Below are 26,040 nucleotides of genomic sequence, written 5' to 3' on the forward strand. Positions count from 1 at the left end.
CCTTGATACTTTCTTATTTGAGTTTGACATACTTTGTCATAGTTTTTATTACAACACTGATGCCCATAGGCTTAAATTGTTTCCAAGAACATTGAAAGAATCAACTCTAAGATGGTTCATGGGCTTAGGAGCCAATGTAGAAAGAAGTTGGGATGAAATGCAAACTCTATTTTTGGATAAGTACAAAGAGTATTACAAAGCATCTGGTTCAAGAGGAGATGATTTCCTTAGGATATCTCAGAAGGAGGAAGAAACATAGGAAGACTATGTTTCACATTTCTTATATACACTACAAAAGAACCCTTAGCATGTGTTGTCCAAGGATTCACAAAAGCTACTCTTTCTAAGAGGTGTGAATGATAACTATCTAGAAGCACTAGACTTGATGGCTAGTGCTGATGTATATCAAGCTTCCTAGGAAGGCCTCAAGAAGATCTGTCATAACTATTCAAGGCCAACCATGAAGAAAGGCCAAGGAGGTCATTCCATAGTCATTAAAGGAATCAATCAAGGTATTTCAAAGCTTGAGATATCTAACCTAGTGTTAGATTTTAAACAAGACATCATCAATGATGTCACTACACATCTTAACACATTGACTGCAAAGAAGAAGTTTGTAGAAGCTAAGCTACAACTAGTTAAATATTGTTGTCATTGCTGAAAGAAAAAGAAGGATTGCCAATGTAAACTGGTTGCAAGCATGGAGAACCATCATCTTTCAACTAAGTACATCAAGATAGATGGAGATGATGAGCAAGTATTCTTTTTTTCTCAATGTCGACCTTGGGCCCTATTAGAGTAAATAATTAATTAATTGTTAATTATTTATTCTATTACTTAAGCTTACTTAGGTAAATGCATTTATTTAATATTTTGTATTTAATGTGTGTAGTGGTTAGTTGTTGACAACACGAGAGTTTGTTCCCTTCTAGCATGTTCCACCTTTTGTGGATATGTGCTGAGTTGTCATCCTTATCTTCTACCACCTTCCAACTTGTTCTACAAGCTTCCATGAGCTCTTTATATTCGGGCTCCCTCATTGTATTATCACACACATCACTTTTCATTGTATATTGTAAATACATTTTCAATGTGTTTCAATATCTTATGGTCTCTCATGTCCATTTAGAGTTTTTTACCCTTACTCCATGCTCTTCCTCTCCTTGGCTTCTCTTTGATAGGTTTTCGCATGCAGGTGATCTTGGGCATCTTCAGAGTTGGCTTTCATCAACTCCAACATGGTATTAGAGCCTTCCTGCTGCTGCTTCGTTGAAAGATTTTTGAAGCCGTGATTTGAAGTCACAAACCCTTGTGCATTTTTTCTTCAAATCAAGGTATTAGAAAATTTTTGAATCACATTGGGGCCAAACGAACATCACCATTGGATTCGAAAGGCCGTTTGCAGTCACGATTCATATAAAACTTTTCAATTTTGGAGACAGAGCTCCGAGAGGCAATTTTTTTTTGTTCAGAGGGCTTTCCGTACAAATCGTACGGATGCATGGTACTTTAAAAATTAAAAAAAAGGGTGCAAAGTGTGCCGCTGCAACATTTCCCAGCGGCCACCATGGTGCCGCCCGTGCTTCACCTGCACCTCCCCAGTCACTGGTGGCTCTACTGCTGCAACACCCCACTCTGGTTGCGTGCCTCCTTTGTCACAGGCGATGACACCACCATTCATAGCCCCCATTGGTGTCTACTCTCTGCACTCTACCTCTAGTTTTCCTCAGCTCTGCCGACGTTTTCCCACCGATGCACCACCCTTGCTCCTCTGGTCTCTGCTCATCCAATTCAATAGCCGACATCAACGACACCTCTACAACAGTTTATACAGTCAACAAGTCCAAGCTGCATGACACATGGCATGGTTGCCACATGGCACATTGCCACGTGGACCCTGCCACGTCAGCCATCCTCCAGGTGGCATCCATGTGGCACTGCCACCTGGCCTCTTTTTTTGCAGTAACAACCACGTGGCCATCAACTTTTTTGTAGTAATTTTCTGACATCAGCATGACATCAGCATGATGTCATCAGACCTTCTTGCACATCTCCTTCAGGGTCATTTTGGACCTACCTTTGGTTTTTTGGCCATAACTTGAGCATACAGAGGTATTTTTTTGATCCGAAAGAAGTGCCAAAGAGCTAGTTTCGAGACAGAGACATTGGTGCAGCTATTTTTAGGTTTTGATTCTTTTTTTTTTCCTATTTTTTAGTCAAAGTCCAAAGTTGTTTTTTTTACTTTGGCAAGCATATCTCTTTAGGTATTTCTAAAAAGCTGGTTTTGTGTACTTTTCAGAAATGTAGTCATTTTTTTAAAGTTTTTGGCCCATACTCTTTCTATCATAGTTTTGGCATTTTTGCTATATGGTGGATATCTTGAGTGTTTTAGGCCCAAGGATCATTTTCCTAGCATGGTTTCCTTTGTTTTCAGCTGTACTTTCTTTTGTATCAGCTTGTTTTCAATTTTGATCATTGTAGCTATCATTTTGAAGCACTTGTATGTATCAAATTGAGATAAAGTACCACTTTTGCATTTCGGGGGTCATGAACATTGTTTTGAGTCAGTTGTACTTGCACTATTTTCATTAAGCACCATGGGGGGGATAGTTGTTTACTATTTTAGGCCTTCTTTTGTCAAGTGAGTGTCCCTTCCATGATATTAGCCCCATGTAGAGTCAGTTTGACCGTGTCTTTATAGGTGTCTGTACCTCTTTCCCTCTCTCTTCGTTCTTGGTTTGTCTATAGGAGACTTTGGCCCACCTTCTCAATTGCCTGTCATCACACCCCGTCTTCATTAGGAGGGGTTATGTTGTTGTTCTAATGCATTCATGGTTCAATGGTTCGATAGTATGAACTATGTAGTCAGTGGTTGATCCTATATACAAGGTGATTGCAATGGCTTGCTACCTATGCATTTTGGTGAGATGGATCATCTACCATATAGACATGCTTGGTTCGTGCCTTTTTCTTCCATGGAGGTTCTTCAGATCAACAGTTTGGTAGATTTGTGGCTTCTTCATGCTTTAGTGATGCTTCTTCATGTTCACTCCTTGTTCCTGTTTTAGGGGACATTTCCCTAGTTGGTGGCTTCTTCAGTTCTTCACTAGGTTTTTACCTCTTTTTGGGGGAGGGTTTTTCCCACGTGGTTTTCTCTCTTTCCCCATTTTATAGAGGTTGCATTTTCTTGCATTGTACTTGGGTACCTAACATGGTCTTGTTGTTGAAACCCATTTTGCATTTCATCTTAGTTTTGTGAGCTTAAGGCATTTCCCTAAGTTGCACTTAAGGGGGGGTGTTAGAGTAAATAATTACTTAATTGTTAATTATTTATTCTATTACTTAAGCTTACTTAGGTAAATGCATTTATTTAATATTTTGTATTTAATGTGTGTAGTGGTTAGTTGTTGACAACACGAGAGTTTGTTCCCTTCTAGGGTGTTCCACCTTTTGTGGATATGTACTAAGTTGTCATCTTTATCTTCTACCACCTTCCAGCTTGTTCTACAAGCTTCCATGAGCTCTTTATATTCAGGCTCCCTCATTGTATTATCACACACTTCACTTTTCATTGTATATTGTAAATACATTTTCATTGTGTTTCAATATCTTGTGGTCTCTCATGTCCATTTAGGGTTTTTTACCCTTGCTCCATGCTCTTCCTCTCCTTGGCTTCTCTTTGACAGGTTTTCGCATGCAAGTGATCTTGGGCATCTTCGGAGTTGGCTTTCATCAACTCCAATAGGCACAACATCAAGATATGCCTCATTGACCCTTTGCAAAATTCAAATTCATATGGTAATCAATGGAAAAATCATAATTCCTAAGGTCCTCCACAATATTAACCTAATTGGAACAATGCTGGGCAAAAAAACCCACAACAATCCCAATGGCCTTAGAATTCCCAACCACCCTAGCCTAACCAATAGAGTAACCAATGGTAGAACCAACATAACTACTAGCAAACTAGTAGAACCAATGGCGACCACTCCAAGGGAATTGGCAGTCTACGAACCAATGGAGGGGATCTCAACAGTGGCCTAACCAAAATACTAGTACTCCACAATTACCACCTCCAGTTCAACAACCTGCTCTAATGCCACCACCTACAAATCTTGGACCTCAAAAGTAGACACAGTTACCTACACAACCTTAGCCAAACCCAAATAGCCAACAACCACAATAGCCCATGTATAGTGCTAATGCTTAGCAGTATCCTCCTTATGCTTTGGGTGTTGCAGACATACATTTGAGATCTAGGACAACTTTACCAACACCTAAACTACCTCTTATAACTAAAATACTAGACCCTCCTACAACATCAGAACCCTTAGTTACTGAAACAGTTGACCCAACCAATGTTACCATGTCAACCCAAGCTCAACCAGTAGTGGAACCTCCTTTTCCAAAAAAGTTTATGCAAAGTAAACCTATACAAGTAGAGGAACAATCTTTTGATATTGTTGATTAGTTGAAGAACATACATGTCCAAATACCCCTATTTCAAGCCATTAAAGATGTTCTAGTCTATGGAAAAGCCATTAGAGATGCTTGCCTAAAGAAGCCTGTAAGGAAGAAAAAGGACCCCACCACAGTCCATGTCGTGGGACAATTAGTTGACATCAAGTTAGGTAAATTGATCACACCAAAATATTCTGATCTAGGAAGTCCAATAGTGAATGTCAGTATAAATGGTCAGTTTGTTAAAAATTCTTTAATAGATCTTGGAGCTGCTATAAATGTCATGACCAAGGATACTATGAAGAAGTTGAAAATAGAAGGACTAAGGGCTACCCCAACAAATCTGTAACTTGTAGATAGCTCTACTGTCACCCCTGATGGGATGATAGAAAACATAGTTGTAACCTTAGATTCTCTAGAATATCCTATAGATTTCATGATTTTATCCCCCAAAGTTAATCTATCTGGTTACCCTGTCATCCTAGGTCAACCATGGTTAGCCACAACTAATGCAAATATAAGTTGTAGATCACGAAATATGACCATATCAAATGGCCAAGCAATAAAGAAATTTGATTTATATCCTCTAGCACAACCATTACTAGATTTGAGCACATTTGTTTGGCCAGAGCTAGGGGATGAAGAAGAAGAGTTAAATTCTATAGTACAGCTCATGATGTTGCATAGACAATCTTTTCTAAAACCGTAAGAGGAAGATTCAGTACTTTAGAGTATCCTTACTAATAGTTGTGTAGTAGAAAAAGATGTATTTGAAAATTTTGTGTTGGAATTAATCACATATGAAGAATGTGATAAGAATTGTACTTTTCTCAAAGAATTCGACATTCTTCATCCACTCTTACTGTGTGAATTAGAAGCAAGTCCAATCTCTAAAGCTTCTATGACTAGACTCCACCACTACTGTTGAACTGACTAAAGGTCATAATCTCCAGGTTAATCCCAAATTAACACCCACACAGATGGAACAATTAAAAGAGTTGCTTCAAAGGCATGAAAAGGCCTTTGCATGGGACTATAGTGATATGAAAGGGTTGATTCCTACACTGTGCACCCATAGTATATACATCAATAAAGGTTGTCTACCACCCCATCAACACCAGAAAAGGATAAATCCAAGCCTTAGAGAGATAGTGATTCATGCTTACTTTTTTTCCCTTTAAACTTGACTTTTATGTACAACCTTACAACCCTACATAACAGAAATTTGTGATAGAGAAAATCACTTATGAGCACATTTGAAATGGATCTGCGACTTTCGATTTGTTCTATTCACAAAAATTCATCATATGCTTCCCTTAATTTTGAAGACTTATGACATGTTTTCCAGGTAGCTCTTAAAAGCAAAATCCCTCTCACTTTGTTCTTAGAATTTCTTTTACGTTTTTATTTTCTCTACCCGTACTCTACTTTCTTTAGTAAGTAAACAAAGAGAAATGCTCTCTCACATTTTCCAATGTAGTTGTCTCTAAAATGAGCTAAATACTTCTCTATTACATTTCTTTCTAATATTTAAATGTAATGTGGAAAACTTTTCTGTCCATACTACCCTAATTATTCTGCTTGACAGAAATTGTTCTTTCATTTAATAATATGGATTTTCCTTCTACAAATTTTATTCTATTTTCTTTTGATATTCTAAGATTATGTGAAAAACTATTCAATGCCTGGCATTGTATAATTTGTGCACGTATTTAATAATCATTATTATAAAAAATTTAATTTTTCATTTAAAAAATTTGAAGTGTTCTTTTATATATATATATATATATATATAAAGTTCTAGCATTAATCTAATAGGGAGAGTAAAGCCAATCGGTCAAATTTTCAATCTTAAATTTCCTTTTTAATTCAAAACTCTTCCTAGATCAAATTCTAATTTGTAAAATTACAAAATGAGGGTTCTATGAAATTTTAATCTTTACGTATACAAAAGAAATTAACATGCATACCAAAAAATTCAAATTACAATAATGAAATATTCATCACAAAGAAATCTAGATAAACAGTTCATAGTCACGAAGAAGACAGGAATAATTAAAGAATGTAATCTAATGTGTGAATTAAAACACAAGAATCTACCTAGATTCTGATGCAAAATCACAAACACCCAAAACAAATTGTGAGAGAAATTTCTTCTCTCAAAACCTTCACTCTTCAAAAATTCCTTCTTTCAAAATTAGCCGTCCCTAAAAATGAACCCTTAATTGTTGATAAAGAGTTCTCTCCTAAATTCGGGGCACTAATTTTGCGATCACTTGAGAGGACTCCTTGCTCACTAGTCTTTAACTCTTTTTTGTCTTTCTTTTAATGTTTTAATGCACCTTTAATGCAATATAAAATATCTTAATTAAATTCACTTGACTTCTCTTTTTAAATAATTTATTAAATTTTATTCTCATGCATACTTTATGCAATCTTAAAATTCTTTAATAAATTAATATCTTTTCCATGCTTTAATTTATTTTCAAAACATTAATTGATAAAATATTTATTAGCTTAAGTAATAATAATATTTAGCATTTATTTAAAAATGGACTCCTAAATAATTTATTATTAAATTAAATAAATATTATCACGCTCAAAAATTAAACTTATACTTTTATCTTTAAATTTAATTCTTTTTATTTAATTAATTTCTAAATTAATTAAATGTAATTAAATATCATAACAATTTTCTATTAAATTAAATCATTAATTTAATCATTTAATTTGACTTAATTAATAGAAAAATCACCAAAGACTTATAGGACGAAATACAAAAACTCATCATAGAAAAACACATACAAGATCAAACTAAAGGGTTATAATCATGAACTTACTCATACAACGCATTCAAAAGGTAATCAACTCAGATACTTGTCCTAATTTTCTAGGAGAAATAGTTTAAAGGTTAGGATTTGGACTTAAGAATTTATCTCCCCTGTCTTACCATTGAGATAATATGATAGGGTACACTCATCCTAGCAATTCAGGGAAGTTGATATCTAATACCTGCAATCTGTAAAAAATCTATGTATGTACAAACACATATATACTAAGCTAAATAGGCAATGGCAGGAAGTGGTGCATAGTATAGATCTCGAGTAGCAGGTGACTATGACTTCCTTCCTTTACCACATCAGAAATGTCATATATAAAGAAAATAAACACACACACCATACACATGCAGTATGCGGTAAGTATCTATAAGAAAACACATGATAATCCATCTAACTAATCATCATCAATAATTGAAATTACTATAATAATCATTATACATACATAAAGCATAGAGCACCAAGTAAATCTCATCATAAAATCAATTGAATATGAAACAATATCTGATAATCTCAAAACTAATGCTACTAATCATCAAGCATAAAACAAGCCTAAAAGAGTTTGGCAATAATAACAAAAATGTAAACTAGGGGCAGGCACTACAAGCAATGTCTTGTTGATTTCTAGATTGGACAGTATAATGATCAAGTGTTGTGTGATATTGTGGACATGAACAATTGTGATGTGCTTCTTGGTAGACCTTGGCACTATGATTGCAGGGTTGTGCATGACTATGTCAATAATGTGTTTATTGTTGAGAAAGGTAGCAGGAAGTTTTCCTTGATTCCTTTGTAGGATGAAGAGCTCAATAGGAGGAACCTTAGTATTTGCAGCCGAGTTAAGTTGGCAGATTTTGAGAAGGTTAGAGATTAGTGTGAAAAATAGACTTGTAGCACACCTAAGATGGATTTGAAGAAGCATAAGAAGAACAAGGGAAAGAGTTTACAAGTTGAAAATTTGGAGGATATGTATGTGAAGAACTAGTTTGGGTTTTGTGTTGAATCCCAAAAGATGTTCATCTAGTTACTATAACACCTTTTCGAACCTGGGGTATTTGATGCAAGAGCATCCTAGGATTTCTTGCAATCTTGTATGTTGGAGCCAAGTGCCAGTGGTTTCCAATTTTTTGTTGCTACTAAACTAGTTAGTGTATGTTGAGTTATCATAGCTTTAGTGGATGTCGAGTTATTATAGCTCCTAGTGGATGCTGAGTTATTGTAGCTCCTAGTGGATGTCAAGTTACTGTACCACCTAGTGGGTGTCGAGTGTTCTTGTATGTGCCAAGAGCCAATATTGGTCTTGGTTCTATTCGTGTCAAATTGTCTGCGAAGTCAACTTTTGGCATTTAATTTATGTATGGGTATTTAATTTAGTGTTGTAGCCAACTTGTTGCTCGACCTATATTTAATGTAAGGGATTTAATTTAGTTTGTAATGAGCTAGGTCAACTTGTGGCTTAGTTGGGTATAAATAAGGGGTTTTGTGGAGTCTTAGGTAGTGGAACTTGTTCATTCCAACTTGGAGAAGGGGATGAAGTGTAGATGCAAATTTTGAAGAGCTAGGGTTGCGAGTTAGAAACCAAAGGATTTCTTGGTCGACCTAAGGATACAAGCACAAATTCTTCTTAGTGTTCTTATCTAGTTGTATATTTGGACTAGTTGAGATTGGGTTTGTAAGTTGGATCTTGTAGAACTAATTTTGTAATTGCTATTTGTATTTGGCCCTAACCTAGAAGGCCTTATAGCTGGGCATATTGGATGTAATTAGTTATCTATGAATAAATAATATTGAATTGGTATAAGTTCTTGCATTATTGTTGTATTTTCACAGTGTGGCTGTGACTAAGGGTTTGGACATCTCCTTTGGGGATTCTCCTACCTTGCACTATGTTAGTAATACTGATCGAGTTCTCTCTAATGGCCAAGATCTTGCTTTTGTCAAGTCCTATAGTTGTCGAGATCCCCCATGTACCAAGTGATCTCACTGATTTGTTGGTTCTTCATTTTTCCTTTGACTAAGTTTGCATGTGTCAGTTCTTAGCGAGAGTAGACTCATTCATTTATTTCAAGCTTTGAATTTAATGTAAGGATCATTCATTGGGATGTGTACAGACCGTTATGAGGTCAACCACTATTGTAAAAATCTAGAATATTTTGTAACTCATTTGGGCAAGTATAAGTGGCGAGTCTAGTTTAGGTTAAAGAGAGGGAGATCAAGGAGAAGGTTTGTAGAAGTTAGCAAGAACGATTTTGGATATTTGATCATAGTCCTATCATGTTGGGCGTGTTTTAATGTATATCTGATCTTGTATTGGTCATAATCTAGAAGGCCTCATAACTAGGCATATTTTCTAATAGTATGATAAATCAATAAAGTTATTGTTATTTTTTCTCTCCTTGGTATTGTTCTCTGTTATTTACTTCCATTTGTGTCCACTCAGCAAGGTGTCTGGATAGTTGGGTGTGCCTTTGGCCCTAATTTTCCAACCATCCTTATGCCAGATTCAAACTCTGGACTATAAAGGGATTCTTTATAGGTGTAAAAAGTGCTTTAAAATAGGTCAGTAGCTCAATGTGGTCTATAGAAATCTTAGAGTAAGAAGTTTTCCTCTTGGTGGAAGGGTGCTTTATTTGAAAATTGAATTATTTATAAGAAAAACACAAGTTTCTAATAAGGTTAATAGGCCTGCCCCTAAACTTGATTCTATCATTCCTAATTCTGAACCTATCAAGGCTACAGAAGCTACTCCTAGTATTACTGCTACTGGAGTCTCTACTAGTATTTTTGTTGGCCACCCTGCTACCTTGTATTTTGGTGGAATTGGCTCTGCTCTTGTAGTAGTTTTTGGTCATTCTGGACTCAAGATTTTGAATTTTGGCTCTACCCAATCCTCTAGTTATTCTAGAATAATGGCTCTATTGTTGGTTATGCTGCTAAAGGTTCTACTACTAGATATGTTGTTGGTTTTTTTGATATAGGCTCTACTACTACACACTCTTTTACTAGCTCTACTTCTGTTGTTGAAGATTGTATTGTTATTCTGATTGAATTTGGATCTATTGTTCATTTTCATGCTATTGCTACAGTTGGATTTGTTATTGATGCTATTAGAGTTGTTACTAGGTCTACCACTATTGCTAGTAGTTCTATTATTGGCACTATCATTGTTGTTGGCTCTAAGATAGCTAGTTCTACATCTATTGCCTTGGTCACTCAAGACTTGGTTTTCAAATATTGGCAAGATAAGGCCTCTATGGATGATGGGTGAACTCATGTTATTGGAAAACATAAGAAAATGTCGCCTCTTCTATTTGATATCAATTTGTGCTCCCAAAAAAAAAGAGGGAAAAGGAAAAGACTAATATTTTAATGCAATTCTCTTAGGGTGTGGGAGAGAATGTGATTCATTTGTTTTATTTTTCTTGCTTCTAAATTTTATGGCATTTCAGGTTCTTCAAATCCTGTTGTTTGTGGGAGATTTGTTTTGGTTGGCTTCCCCTTTTTGCTATTGTCCTTCCTTGTCTTGGTTTTGTTTCTTTTGGTAGAACTTATTAAATATCTTGCGATGTAGATTTCAAGTCCCTTTGTATAAAACCTTCTATGTTATGGATTTAAGACTCCCTTCAAAATCTATTTTTCTAATAAAAAAATAGAAAAATAAGAAAAATTTCACATTATTTGATACTTTAATTGAATGAGAAAAATTAACTATACCTACCATATCTTCCCCGGCTGAATTTGAATGAGAAAAATTAACTATACCCACCCTATCTTCCCCTACGCTAATCAAAATATGAAATGAGTGTGATGTTGTGTAAATCAAACGAGACCTAAGGAAACGCCCGGGAGTGAACATGCCTAGAGAGATCAAAGTAAAACATCCAATGAAAGGAGTCGGTATTTATTAATGTTGACTGGCTTTGTTTCTAAGCAAGCAGCCCATGTAATGTCTTAAATGTGATGTCGATGTGCTTATCCTCGTCCTTTGACTACCCAACTTTTTATGCGATGCCAATCAGTCATTTCTTAGCTACCCTATATGTCCCCACACTTTCCCTCCTATACTCCACTTCAGCTCAGAGTGGTCCACAGGAGAATTCAATTATGCAATATGAGACTGGTCAGGGAAGGACATGCGTACAAAGTAGTTGTCCATGTACAATGTAGACGCAGAAAGAGCAATGGATGCCTCGTCTGATATTTTTATTACCTTGGCTTTTTGATCATTCATTTTCGTCTTCACAACTTAGACCTTGTGGAGAGCCATGAGTTGAACGAAAAGCTGAGACCCAGTCCTTCAGCACCTGCGATATGCGGACAAATCCGGTATTTTGCGTTGCCTCTGATTCTCATTCATTTCATAATTAAGCTTTCTACTTCGCTTCTTTTAGATGCTTTCACGTTTATATCAGGATGAGTTAAAACTGGCAGAGATTTCAGCTCTACAATATGTGGTTGCTTAAAATACCAATGTGCTTATGTTTATATTGCAGCTGACAGATCCACTTTCTTTCCCTTTCTCTCTTTCGTTTTCTCTTACAGGAAAGCGTTTTAACCTACTGCAATTTATTTTCTAGCTTTCAGAAGAAATAAAGCGCTTGCTCTGGATTTAATTTTTTTTATGTATAGCAAATTGATTTGTATAATTTTGTTTTATTGAATAAAAAGCTAGGTAAAGTCTATACATTTAGTCTTATTTTAGGGCATTCTCATTTTTTGTTGCTACAATAGGAATAAAAAATTTGGAATACCTTTTCTATTTTCTTCGTTCATCAATTAGAATAGGGAATAGGAATACATATTCCCATTCTGCCTCTAAAATGACCTTATACCCATTCCAAAAACTAGCTGTTATTGGAATAGCCATTCCTATTCCCAGTATGCATTCCTATTCTCCATTCCTATGCATGCAACCAAAAGGGTTAAGTGTAATTGTTTAAAAAGGTGTAAAAATTTATTGAAACCATACAAGACTAACAACAGAAGATACAAAGAGCTCTAATGAGCTTTATCTTGAGCCACAAGTTGGTCCAGCTCATGGAATAAGTCAGGAGAGAGAATCTTCTGTTCAACAATATTCCAAACCTGCATATTCTTGGAAGCCCATTTGGCTAAGCAGTCGGCCACACCGCCCTTACAACATTGTTCCACGGAAACCAAGATAGCCAGAGCATCTATGAAATTATTTGTATGATAACTCTAAATGAAATCGCCAGTGACAATTGATATATTTTATATTCATAAGTGGGAGATAATTTCCACAGCAAGTCAAATTGTGATATTGCTATCAGGGGGATTTAACTCTGTGATTTTGACTCAAACTCATTGACCCATGTTTCATGAGTAGTGATTCAACATGAATCCATCTCTCATAAGAATAAATAGAACACTTAACATTCATTGGATCTAAATGATGCTCACAGAATGAACTTCCCCTGAAATTGCCCATCCCAATACTACTTTATATTTATTTTGTCAGTCCCGCTGTTGAGATAATAGACTGGGTTATTTTGTTAGATGAAGAGTTTTCAGCAGATTATTCAATCTCTTATCAAAAGACGTGTTGGTTACCAACTCTTATATTTAACATAAATGTTCTGCGGGCTACAAACTATCATGAATGTGTTATCTCCCATCAGTGGTTCGTGAGTTGGCTGAGAAGAGAATGCTCTCGTAGAGGATCGTGATAATGGGATATTCCCAAAATGGCCTTACGAATGATCTTTTCAAATTCTTAGAATTAACAAAATACTCTCAAACCCTACCAACCAAGTTACATGGGAGTTACAGACCAGTAGCCTCCGGGGGTCTAATGATATCGTTACAGATTTTTTAATTAATATTTTTAAAATGTCTGCAAAATGATAACATGTGTACTAATAGCTGATAATTTTGTAATCTAAGACTTCTACTGAGATAGTGTTTTCATTTTTTATGAGCCTGATGTCAAAACTTTTTATATTATTATAAAATTATATAAGCCCTGTGGCTGTTTGGTTAAAAAAATAAATTTAAAAAAAACACTTCTAGCAAGAGCTACATAAATGTAAAAGCATCTAAATCTTAGGCTTAAGCTCTTTATTCACCTAACAGGCTGAGTCTCTTTCCCGAAATAAAATTTATTGGAAGATTCTTGTAATAAATTACTAATAATGTACAAAAATAAAAATAAAAACTGAATATTATTGAATTCAAATTTACTTTGTACACTCTACATCATTTATATTTTGGTTTGATAGATTCTTAAAATAATCACACTATTAAAAAGTGTAAGTTAAATAATAAGATGATGAAATTTGGTTGTAGAAATATTGGTACAATTTTAAGTTTTTTAATTATTTATTTTTAACATATATAATGAAAATCAATAATATTAGAAATAATAGAAATAAATGTGTATTATGTTTATTTCTAAATAGATCAAATTTAACATAGAGAAAATTAAATAATTAGTTTAACTTTATGCTATTATAAAAATTTGTATCATAAAAAAAATAGTAATTACTAGATTAAGAGCGAGATTTTGCCTTATATGTGTGTGTGTGTGTACACACACACATATATAATTCATTTATAAATATAATTTAGCTTGGATTTATAAACCCTAATATTTGACAAAATTTTAGATTCACACTTGTGTAGAATAGATTAACTCAATAATAGTATGGTGGTAAGCTTCAAGTAATTGTTGTTGACTCAATTTTCATTACAATTCTTCAAAAGAATGAATAAGGCATTTGAGAAAGCTCAAATGAATCATGTTTATTTTGTGACATTTCATATTAGATTCACACTCATGTGGAGAATAGATTAATTCAAGAATAGTAAGGTGGTACTTTTCAAGTAACTCATATTGAAACAAATGATTAAGGCAATTGTAAAAGCTCATAGGAATTTTGTCTTTGTTGTGCCTATGTATGTAAAAGGATGTTTAATTGTGCATAGAGATCACATGTTGAATTTTATGTTCCCTAACTTTATATATCATTGCATGTGGGATTTACACTGGTCTGAAATATATTAATTTTAGATTAATATATTCATTATATTACAATTATCTACATGTCTATATTTTAATAAGGTATTAATATGCATGTTTCTTAATTTTTATCAATAATCATTTTATTAAGTAAAAAAGATTTACTTTTACTCTAAATATAGTTTGAATTTATCTACTTTATTGTTAAATTAATAGCTTTTTAAAAAGAATTATATGTATTCAATGATTTGGTTTGTTTAAGAATTTTATTAAAATTAAAATTTATTACTTAGTCAAAAAAAATGAGAGGAAATAACTAAACTATATTTGAACTTTATGAAAGTCAAAGATTTAATTATAGATATATTTTTACCATCAATTTTATTTTATCATACTTTGTTTTATATATATATATATATATATATATATATATATATTAGTTGATGCAACTTAATCAAACATTATAATTTTTAGGTAATAGTTCAAAGAATAATATTAAATATAAAAGAAAAAAAATTTATGATTTTAAAATATCATTAGAATAAGAATAGGACAAAATCAGCCTCATTTCTTATGATGTCCGAGTCCCTCAGCAAATTTGATGGCTAATGAGTTCTTTGTGAAGCATTAAACTTTATATAACTTTAGATATTATCTGATTGGGAGGGATGGTAGTGCTTTTGAAAACTTTATATAACTTTATATATTATCTGAGCTTATTTGATTACTTCAATTAGATTTCCTTGAAACCATTAATTGCAGTTGCTCTTCATATATATTATCTAAGCTTATTTGATTACTTCAATTAGATTTCCTTGAGAGCATTAGTTGCAATTGCTCTTCATATATATTATCTAAGCTTATTTGATTACTTCAATTAGATTTCTTTGAGAGCATTAATTGCAGTTGCTCTTCATTAATTTTTAGTAATGGGTAATGGGCTGAAGGGTAGATTAATTATTATTATTTGTAGGCTCTTACCTTCAATTGCACATTTACTTATTTTCAATTCCATAGCCAATTTTCCCAAAAGCAGTTTTGGCACATAAATTTGTTTTTACACAGTAACTAAATGTCATCATACAATAACAAAATATCATCATAGTTTTGCTACATTTTTAGCAAGACTTTCAGGAAAAACACCAAAGTTATTTTGCGAGGAATATCATCTAAGATGATTTATACTAAGGCAACATTATTTAATTAGATCAACCTCTATTTTCTCTTATCTTAGGAAACTCCATTTTGTAGTGAAACTGATGAACCATCTACATGGATGTTAGTTCTATTTGTCTATCAATGTGAATGAGATTAACAATATTCCAGATGCTGCTATCCTTCTTACAAATTGCACTATCGACTAAATTTTTTTTTTTTTAAAAACACAATGAATTTTTTTGAAATTTTTACCATTTGATATCAAAAACAACAAAATTTTTGAAAAAATATTGCTATATTTTCTTGAATCTAAAAAAGACTCTGTTTGATTTTTTTTATCTTTAGTACATTTTATCTAGAGATTAACTAGTGCCAACAATATAGGATCTGAGCAACTTTCTTCACTTAAAGCTCCACAAATCTTAGGGGTATATTTCCAACTTACAGATTTGCTCATCGGAAAAACTCATATAGAATATAGACCTTATGATGGTGGATGGTTCGCAGATGTCGAACTTATGGGTATTTATTTTCACTATCCTAGTTGCATAAAAAAATCTTAGAGAAAGATCAAATTTAACCTACCCCTATTGAATTCAGAAGATGAAAAATGTACAAAAACTTATTCTATGTATTTCACTCTTTTTTTGAAACATGTCCATGAAGAAATATTATTTATAAATATCTCAAAATACAAACTCAAACGTGCTGCATATATCACACTTTTATGACTCTACATACATAATATGAAACGATTTCATGCCAAGCACAATGACTGCTTGAAAATTAAACTATAACAAATTTTATTTATTGACAATATTTTGTTTTAATACTTTATAAATATCAATCATCTTTCAACTATACTGGATGGCATAAACAACATACACCAAGACTTCATTCTTATGGTAAAAGTATTAAATAGTCAAAATGTGCCCACTTATGAGCATATTCACCCTTCCCACTTTTAACATTCAAATTTAATTGATTTTTTTTGGCATGCATATTTTGTGGTTTGAATTTCAATTTTGCAAATATTCTAATAGTTCCGTCTACTGCAATATTTTAATCTTTTAGAGACACCATTCTTGTGTATCTATCATTTGTAGTATTTCTATAATTAAAAATAACCGAAGACGCATGCTGCATGAAAAGTCCCAAAAGCAACTCTGGTAAATAATGATTGTATGAGACATTCTTTAATCACCAAAGTTACATTTGGGAGACGTTACGCATACCCGATATTAAAATATGAGGAATAGCCAACAACAAAATTTATGGAGAACAAGGTGAAGGTTACTAAAGGACTTGGAGATATTGTGGATAAGTGATGTTGTCTTGATATAGCTCTTAAAAACGAGGTGACTTTACTGAATATTTTAATTAGCTTTATTTTATTTTATTTTATTTTCATTTAAAAAAAGATTAGATGCATACATCTGTGATGTTGTCTTGATATAGCTCTTGAAAACAAAGTGACTTTACTGAATATTTTAATTAGCTTTATTTTATTTTATTTTCATTTTCAAAAAGATTAGATGCATATATCTATTTTTAGTGAATAACTTTATTCTGATTATTAATTGTTTTTCTTAAGGCTGTGAATGTGTTATATTCAGGTCTTTGTATTTCATTGTGAGAGTAACAAGATATGTATTCTTTTATTTTATCTATTTTTATTTTTTATTTTCTTTAGGATTGAGTTTATTGTGTGACTATCAGTATGAGGTTTCATCTTTAATCTATAATGGACATCACTTGTTTCAAGTTTTTATAATTGAAAACACTTTGCCAATTTAAGAATATAATGGCATTGATTATCAATATTGGGTGAAATGAAGACCTTTTTGACAGCAAAAAAACATTTTGGATATTGCTGAACAATGGTATGAGGTGGGAGATAATTGGGGATGATATTCAAGCTAAAAGAAGAAGAATTAAGAAGGAATCTGAAAAGAAAAATATTATGCTCACTAAGGTAATGATCGAATTAAGGTTGTGAATCTACAAATCTTGAAGGAGTTTGAGACTTTAAAAATGAATGAAATTGAGATTGTGAGAGAGATTTGTGTAGGAGTCAAGGAAGTGGTTAGTACAATGGTCATTTTAGGTGAAAGTGTGAGCAACAAACTTGTGATATAGAAAGTGTTGAAATCTTTAACTCTAAGAGGGAACAATGAATTCATAAAGAGATAAGATTTTTCTAGATGATTAAATCTCTTATATCACATGAATGATCGCTCTACCAAAAACTCTAACACCACTAGAGGCCAAGGAAGGGGTCGAAATTGGAATTATTCAAGAGGAAACATAGAGGGATAGGTAGAGGCATATCTAAATTTGATAAAAGGAACATTTAGTTAGATTGTTGCAAGAGGTATGGATTTTTTTGATGAATAGACCTTTTCCATTAATTAAAATTTAAAGATAGATATTCACAAAAAAAGGGGTTGGGGGATACAAGATCGCCTCACGAGTTTAAATGGCATAGGGCTAGAGAAACAACTATTCATCAAAAATCATATAAAGCAATAAACAGAAAGCCCTTATGCTACAAGTGCAATGCTAGCCAAAGGAGGTTCTTTATTATTGAAATTCCAAAAATCCTAAGGGTTAGTGGTTGGCTTAGGGGGAGCCCAACCATTAGCATCAATATATTTATCTCCCTCTAACCTAGACAGAAAGATGGCTAAGTCTAGTCAAGGGAAAGCCCACTTGGGGTCATGAGGAGCAGATGACCAACTTGCGTCAGGGGTAGTAGGAGGAGCCATAGGGATGAGCTTGAACCCAACCTCCATGGAGGTGAGGCCGAGTGACGAAAACCACCAAAACTACTACTGGGACTAGGGTGTGTGCAAATGGTGAGAAAATCAACTCCAGCCTCTCCAGTGACCATTAGGAGTCACTGGATAAAGCATCCAAAGGCACACAAGCAATCATGCAAGGGGCATTTCCCTAATGAGCTAATAACTCCTACAGGTGAGCCACCTCTAGCATGACCTTTTTAGTTTGTACTTGAATCTACAACATGCCATTATTATAGGTACATGCTTTAGAGTACATAGCAACATGAATATCTTAAAAGTTGTGAAAGAATAAAACAACATTGTTGTCCTTCCATATAGAAAACAAAATTGCCATTTTGAAAGCATGCCAAATTTGGGCATATCTAAAAGGAAGTCTAGGTGAATCTCCCATAACAAGCATGTGCCAAGTAAAAGCCTCTAGATGCAAAGGCTTGAAGAAATCATGAATGTAGAGCCAATAATTCTATGCTCTCCTGCAAAACCAAAAAATATGCAGGAAGCTTTCGGGCTGACCATAAAAAGGGCATCTCTAGATGCTGAAGCTAAGGGCCCAAAGAGAAACCCTGGAAAAGGAGACACCAAGAAAAGTGAGGAATCTTGAGCTTCATAATGGTATGCCATATAGTACCAAATTTAAGGACCCAAGTCTTATGAGAGAAATTAAAATGTCAATGCTAATTGAGAGTATCAACCATTAGAAGATGGGGTACCAGCAATTGATACCCCAACTTGGGTTTGTAGCTAGTCATAGGACTGGTAAGATACCACTTGCAATTCTTCCACCATGGGCAAGATGAATGAATGCCAAGCTTGCATAACAAATTAGGAGGCACTATAGAAACTAGAAGATCTATTATCTGTCGATTTGGATGGATAAGCTTGAACTACACTTGTAGGTCCTTCCATGACTTAAGGCTCATAGTGACTTGGCAGAACAAATCTTTGGGACTCTTTTTATCCCTTTGAAATAAGCACAGAGCACTAGCTCCTTGAATCTTAGCTAAGGGAACACCTTGAATAGAAAACAAGGGAGACCACCAAAAGTTTTGTTGGTTCATTGGGAGCCCATCTCTAAATCCATTACCAGCAAACAAAGTTCCCTAAATCTAAACAAGCTTAGGAGTCACAAGAAGTGTTTGAAAGCCAATCTGCTTCTAGGTCAACGGCTAATTGGAAAACCTAAAGAAATAAAATGCTATAACAAAATTTTCCAGGCCTCATTGCCATTGAGCACTGGAATGACCCATTTGGCACATAGAGAAATCCCCTTTTTACAGGTGGAAAGAAGCCCAAGCACACTAAAGTCTTTAGGAAGACAAAAAAACTCCCAAGAAACTCTATGAAAGTTGTGATGCATAGCATCAGAGGCCTAGAGAAAGTCCTGGAAGAGATGCTTGAGCTTGAGGTAAGAGGTTTTGGAATGGGCCCAATGGGAAGAATAGTAAATATGCATAGCAACAAGCACTTTAGAACAGATTTGAAATTTCTTGCAAGGGAGATGGGCTTGGTGATCCAATACTCTATCTTGTTCTCAATTTGTGCGAGAACAACATTCCAAAAATCCATGGGGGAGGATTGAAAATCAAAAGGAATGCCCAAGAATTAAAAAATTTCTCCATGCCAATTTTCACCCATACTACTACAACCACTAAGGCATTGACAAGAAGGATTGTTTGTAACAAAGGGTTTTGTGTCATTGAATAGCCAACTGAGAGGCAAGGAAAAAAGTATTCAACCATGGCAAGGTATTAACAATGTTATCCTCATCTTCCAAATAGACTAAGGAAGGAATCATCTGCAAAATGACTATTAAAAAGTTGCGTGGTGGATTTTGGAACCATGCACCAAACCCTAGGAGATGGTTTTGGCAAGAAGATAACCAAAACCTTCAACTGCCAACACATGGAGAGAAGGTGCAAGAGGGAAGCCTTGACAAATAGATTAGTAGAGCCTAAAAGCTTTAGACTGTCACCCATTAATGGTGATGCAAGCAGTGGTATCACCAAAAAGCATTTGCATTGACTGTAGAAAGACTAGACCGAAACCCAGAGCTTGGAGCATAGCCAAAATGAAGGGCCATTTAATCTGGTCATAAGCTTTGGAAAATCAATCTTGAGAAATAGTGCCCATTGCTTGGATTTCTGCATCCATTCCATAGCTTCCTAAACAACAATAATGTTGTCCAAGATATATCTAGACTTGATAAAACCAATTTGTTCAGGATGAACAATTTGAGGGAGACAATACTAAATTTTAAGAGAGAGGAGTTTGGCAATGATATTGTAGGAGACATTCAATAAAGTGGTGGTTCTCCAGTTGTAGATTTCCTCAAGATCACCAACTTTAGGTATGAATTTAATATTACCCTTGTTAATGATGTTTCCTAGAGATTTAGAATTGTAAGTTCATGATACACCTTATGCAAATTAGGGCTGATATCATCCCAAATGATCTTATAAAATTCACATAGGAAGCCATCTCAACTAGGAGCCTTGTCATTGGCCATGGAAAGAACAACTTCCTTCAAGTCCGCAAGCATAAGCTTTTTCTCACAGAAGGCATGTTGCTTAGGAGCAAGCCTATTGGGAGTAATTAAAAGGTAGGTTCACAAGGCTTGGTCATGCATTATAGTGGACCCCTGAGCCATGAAGACTTGCACATCATGTCACACAAAGGTTTGAAGAATTCTAGGTAGATCATAAAGAACATGTTTCTCTTCTTTGATGTGTTTGATGACCACCATAGAATGGCATGACCACACTACATTAAAAAATTCTTTCGAAGCCTAATCGTGAACCTCCAACCGATGGAGATGAGCTTTGATCTAAGCTCCCTGAGCCACATAATTTTCTACAACTTATTTTTGATGCCAAAGATTGGCAAGCCAAACTTGGAGATCCGTATCAAATGGATTCATGGTGAGGACATAAGAGGCTATACACAAATATTTAGTTGTGGCTTCATAAGATCTTCTATGGTACATAGCCAATTGTCTACCATAAATGCAAAGAAATCTCATAGTACAAAGAATATTATCATTCCATCGTTGAATCCATTCACCTTGGGTGTGAGGCCTAGGCTCAAGATTCTAGACTTGAAGAATGTTAGCAATAGTCAGAGGATGGGATAGAAAGGAAGTATTGAGATAAAAATAGGTTTTGCAAGGATAGGGTTGAGCTAATTGCTAGGTGATAGAAAAGAGAATGGGGGAATGATCATATAAAGTCACATCTGGAAAAGGAATGACAGGTAGGGAATACTTGTGTGAAAAAGGAAAAAAGGACTATGTAGAAATCATAGCCCTATCAAGTCTCTTTAAGACTCTGCTAGACGGAGCTCAAAAATTGGACCAAGCATACCAAACCCCAACAGGTTGTCAACAACTAGCATTGGGATCAAAAAGACCTAGCTTTTTTGGCATGTAAAACTAGGCTCCCCTTTTGCCAGGTGCCCACTGAAAAGGAAAAAGTCCTTCCTTGTCAGTGGCCAGCTCAACCATGTCGAAATCCCCACAAAAAACCAAGGTCATCGGTGGCAAATGATCCACCAACCAATGCCATAGGTGTGAATGTTCAACAACATTTTTAAGGGAATAAATGTTAACAATACCAAAATAATGATTCTAAAAAGACAACAAAATCCAAACCATCCTATGCAAAGATTTAGAGCCATGCAAAATAACAGAAGAAAGTAAATGAGGTGAGAGAAAAGTAACAACACCACCTCATTCAACCTCATGCTGGAAACCAAAATAGGAATTGTGTATCCAAATCACATGACAAGCTGAGGTGAGAAGAAACCCAACAATTTTAACTTGTGAAAAAAAAAAAGCATATCTAGATTATCAAGCCAACACTTGGTGTCACTAACATAATATTTTTTAGGGAGGTTTGTTAACCCCTACACATTCCATGAGAGGCAATTCATTGAAAACCAGCTTGCATGTCATCCTCCTCCCCATGATAGGATAAGTTGTTGTGCAAAAAATGTGGGACCATCAAATGAGGAGTTATCAAGAGATATGACTCTCTAAATCTTCTCCCTATTGTCATGAAACTCATCATGGCCATTTGGGTGAAAGACTGATGGAGGCTTTTCTATGTAATTATCAATGTCACTTATAGTGCTCAAGTCCATAAAGGAAAAGGATTGGGGGTATGCATGCTCAGTGTCCCCTAAACTTCAGGGTTTGAAATAGTAGGCAATGGAGCAATGGGACTGTAGACTCAGCTAGTATCATACTTGAGCTAGGTTTATTATTATCCATAGGCAAAGAGGTTGCCTTGGCCATAGCTGAACCCTTACCTTTTGTCATCACCATAGTCCATTCATCTTTCTGGGTGGTCGTACCTAGCTTGTTTTGTAGAATAGGTGGCAGTTGCGGTCCAATAGAGGACAATCCCTAATCTTGTGCACAACAAATTGGCACTAACAAAAAGTATTCAAAAGGTTTAGGTAAAGCACCTTGTAACGGAAGAAGATACTAGCAATCTGGATATCCATAGCCTTTGAGGTCACTAGATAGGTTGACCTCAAAACATACCCTAGGCTAGGGCCAAGTGTTGAAAAACTTGTCTAGTTCAAGGCAAACAACCTTGCTGACGATTTGCACAGTTGTTGACAAGAAGGACCAGCATGGGATAGGTAGTCTAGTGAACTCCACCCAAATAAACACCTTAAGCATGTTATGATTAGAAATAGAAAAATTGTGTGGCCAACATTGAAAAACCAAGAGGGAGGACCTAACAGTCTAGGGACCTTGAACAAACACACGTTCATCTTAGCCCGGGGTGCCAAAGTGAAAAAGGGAAAAACTTTTGGTAAGGATTTGAACACTTTCAAGGAGAATACCTTGAGGTGTCCAAACCTTGGAAACCCATTCCCACAACATGCTTTCAGAAGGAGTGTGACCTAGAAACTACCCAATTAGGGTTTGTTGTTCTAACCAAGTGCATGTACTATCAAACTCCTTGATATTCAAAACAATATCATGATAGAAATTACCTCATGGAACACCTTGGGAATGAACTTGTGTGGTCATTTTTTTAATGGCACCATTCTCTCCAACAACAAAAATTCGAACACCAACATCAACTATTGAGCCAAAGAAGGCTGATGCCATTATAAATGAAAACTATTACCATAGTAAATGCAGTATGACAAGTAGAAAACAAGAAAGGGCTCAAACAGAAGCTATACAAACCCTAGCAGAGCACATTTCCCATATAATCCTCCTTTTCATCTTTCATGTATGGATATTTTGAGAAACAATGTAGATTGAAATTAGGCAGTAATAATAACACCAATTGTGCTCAATAGAATGAAGATCCTTCCTCAACTTAATTGTACAATTTATGAAGTGTTGGGTAGTTATGTGAGAAGAATTATAGACCGACCTATTTGAAAATATGAAATGCACTATAGTGATTTCATTTGTTCCTATAATGAAGAATAGAATGTTCCCTAATAATTTTTGTTGAAATAGCCATTAGCTTGTAAATATGGCTTATGCGGATAAAATAAAGTTGTGGCATCTTGGGTATGGTCATTTGAATTTAATAGTTTGAAGCATATTACATCAATTCTTTTTTCTTGGATTGCCTAAGGTTTAAGAGCATAAAAGTGTTTGTGATAGATGTGCAAAGGGAAGTATGAAAGGGAATCATTTGCAAAGGGAAATTCATGGAGAGGTGATCACCAACTTTAGCTTATTCATTTAGATATATGTAGTCTTATGCAAACAATTTTTTTGTGTATGTCATCATATTTTTTCAGATTTATTGTGATAACTTACAAATTTGCTGGATGTATCTTATGAAGATTGTTAATGAAACCCTTGATACTTTTAAGAGGATTAAAGACCATGTTTGTCATGACCCCCTTGTCATGACTCCAATTTTGTAAGTGGACCATGACTGGTGTGTATAATTTGAGTCCAACTCTAGGTGGATATGGTGTTTGACTTAGACTTTCATTAATATTGTGTTCTACTATGCAACCATGTTTTTGTCTTCATGAGTCTCTTAAAGTTAGACAACTTAATCGATGTGATCTTGACTTTTGTGTCGTGATTCTAAATGTTATAATTTTTTATCTTAGTATATTTTATATTTTGATCCTAGTCTATTTTATATTTTGATCCATTCAACTATGCAGCCATGTTTATTTTATTTCCTTCATATGCCATTAATACATGATGATCTTATACTTATTGATGCCTTAGGAGGTTATTATAATTTAATGTTGATCACTCTGAATTTATGCACAATAATTATTATATATTGTGTGAATACTCTGACTATGTTATATATTGTTATTGTTGTGAGGATCTAACTTTATATGATTTCGTTGATCATGGTTGATCTATTTTCTATTGTTGTGAGTATGACTGGATGGTTGCAGGTCCAAGGACAGAATGTAGTTGAGATAGAAGAAGCTACCTACCCAGCAGTGATGAGTATGAATGATCTCATATGAGTGAGTGGGTGTTATGGGTGAGTTTCTCCTATATAAAACCAGTGCTAGAATTTGGAGTTTGTCAGGTAGCAATTTTGTCATCTACGTGAGGAGACAAAGGTAGGACCACTATTTTTGAATGTTGGTATTTTGAATGATTTGAAGCTAATCCTTAAAATGTGTATGACTATTTCAAACCTGTAACTATCCTTGCACTTTCATTGAATGATTTATGGTTATGCGTGGTTGTCAAATGATGTCGTTTTCTAATTAATTAGAAAATGATTTTCTGAAGACTTTAGCTCATACAGAATCCTTAAAAGAGTGGCCAATTAGTCATTGCTTGGAAATAATGAGCTGTGACTTTACAAAATGAGAGATTATTTATTTCAAGAAATTTGGAACAATCGGTTGACATAGAAAAGCCTTAGCCACTCTTGTATTACATTTTACAAAGGATGGGCTGTAAAATAAGTTCTATATCAGGTACCTTTAATACTGTCAACTCAGTAGTATTTTATTCTGTTTATTTTTAATTTTTCTTAATGTTATCACGAGAGTTTTTGTTTAATCTATAATACGTCTCTCTTAATTCAGGCGGTCGTTGGTGAGAAATGAGTAAATATTAAAATAAATTACTAATAGTTTCAAAAGAGATTCTAGAACTTAGGTACCATTCATGTTTCTGTGGTGGAAGGTTAAATATTTTGTAACGTAGAGGAAATGTGAGCATTGTTTATGGATTTAGATCCATAAATTATAAACCAATAATCTGCTATAGTCATGCAAACCTTCCAGCGCAAACACAGAGCCCAAACTTTAGCAATTTTGCAAAACCTTGAGTCTAGTCTTCTTCGCCAATTCTCATTGTAGCATCTATGAGTCTCAAATATGTGTGTTCTTTCTAAAACTTTGCACTTGTGTTTTCCTTTCTATTAACCGCCTACATGTAAAGACTGCCTCTACAAAACCAATGCCACATTAACAATCTCTATAAAATGCGGAAAATTCAACGAGAGTCAAAGGCTTTTGAATATTGATCAGTCATCAAAATTAGTTGATTAACTATCATTAACTTTAACAAAAATGATACATATACATATATGCTCAAATTTAAAAGAAACCATAATTTCATTACTAGAATACCGAGATGTACTGATTATGTCGACCATGTTGATAGAAGCTCAAGGGCAAGAATATTGTAGGAGTGCTTTACCACCTTACCATGAAGCTATTAAGCTTCCTCGAAATCTTTCCTAACATGAAAGATACCCAACCCGACATTGAGGAAATTCTAAACAAGTAAAACTATGAGAAGAGTAATCGAATGTGTGGCAATAAGTGT

The 26,040-nt window shown here is 34.5% G+C and overlaps 1 long non-coding RNA gene across 1 annotated transcript; it reads left to right on the top strand.

The window, feature by feature from the left end:
* Positions 1-11,443: 11,443 nt before the first annotated feature.
* On the top strand, positions 11,444-24,934 carry LOC149569087 (uncharacterized). Its single transcript, XR_016361717.1, has 2 exons — positions 11,444-11,624; positions 24,642-24,934. It is a non-coding gene; the product is annotated as an uncharacterized LOC149569087 (long non-coding RNA).
* Positions 24,935-26,040: the final 1,106 nt, after the last annotated feature.

The sequence above is a fragment of the Cupressus sempervirens genome, chromosome 3 (assembly GCF_028749045.1).
Source record: "Cupressus sempervirens isolate cs-2001-9-10 chromosome 3, ASM2874904v1, whole genome shotgun sequence".
Lineage (NCBI taxonomy): Eukaryota > Viridiplantae > Streptophyta > Pinopsida > Cupressales > Cupressaceae > Cupressus > Cupressus sempervirens.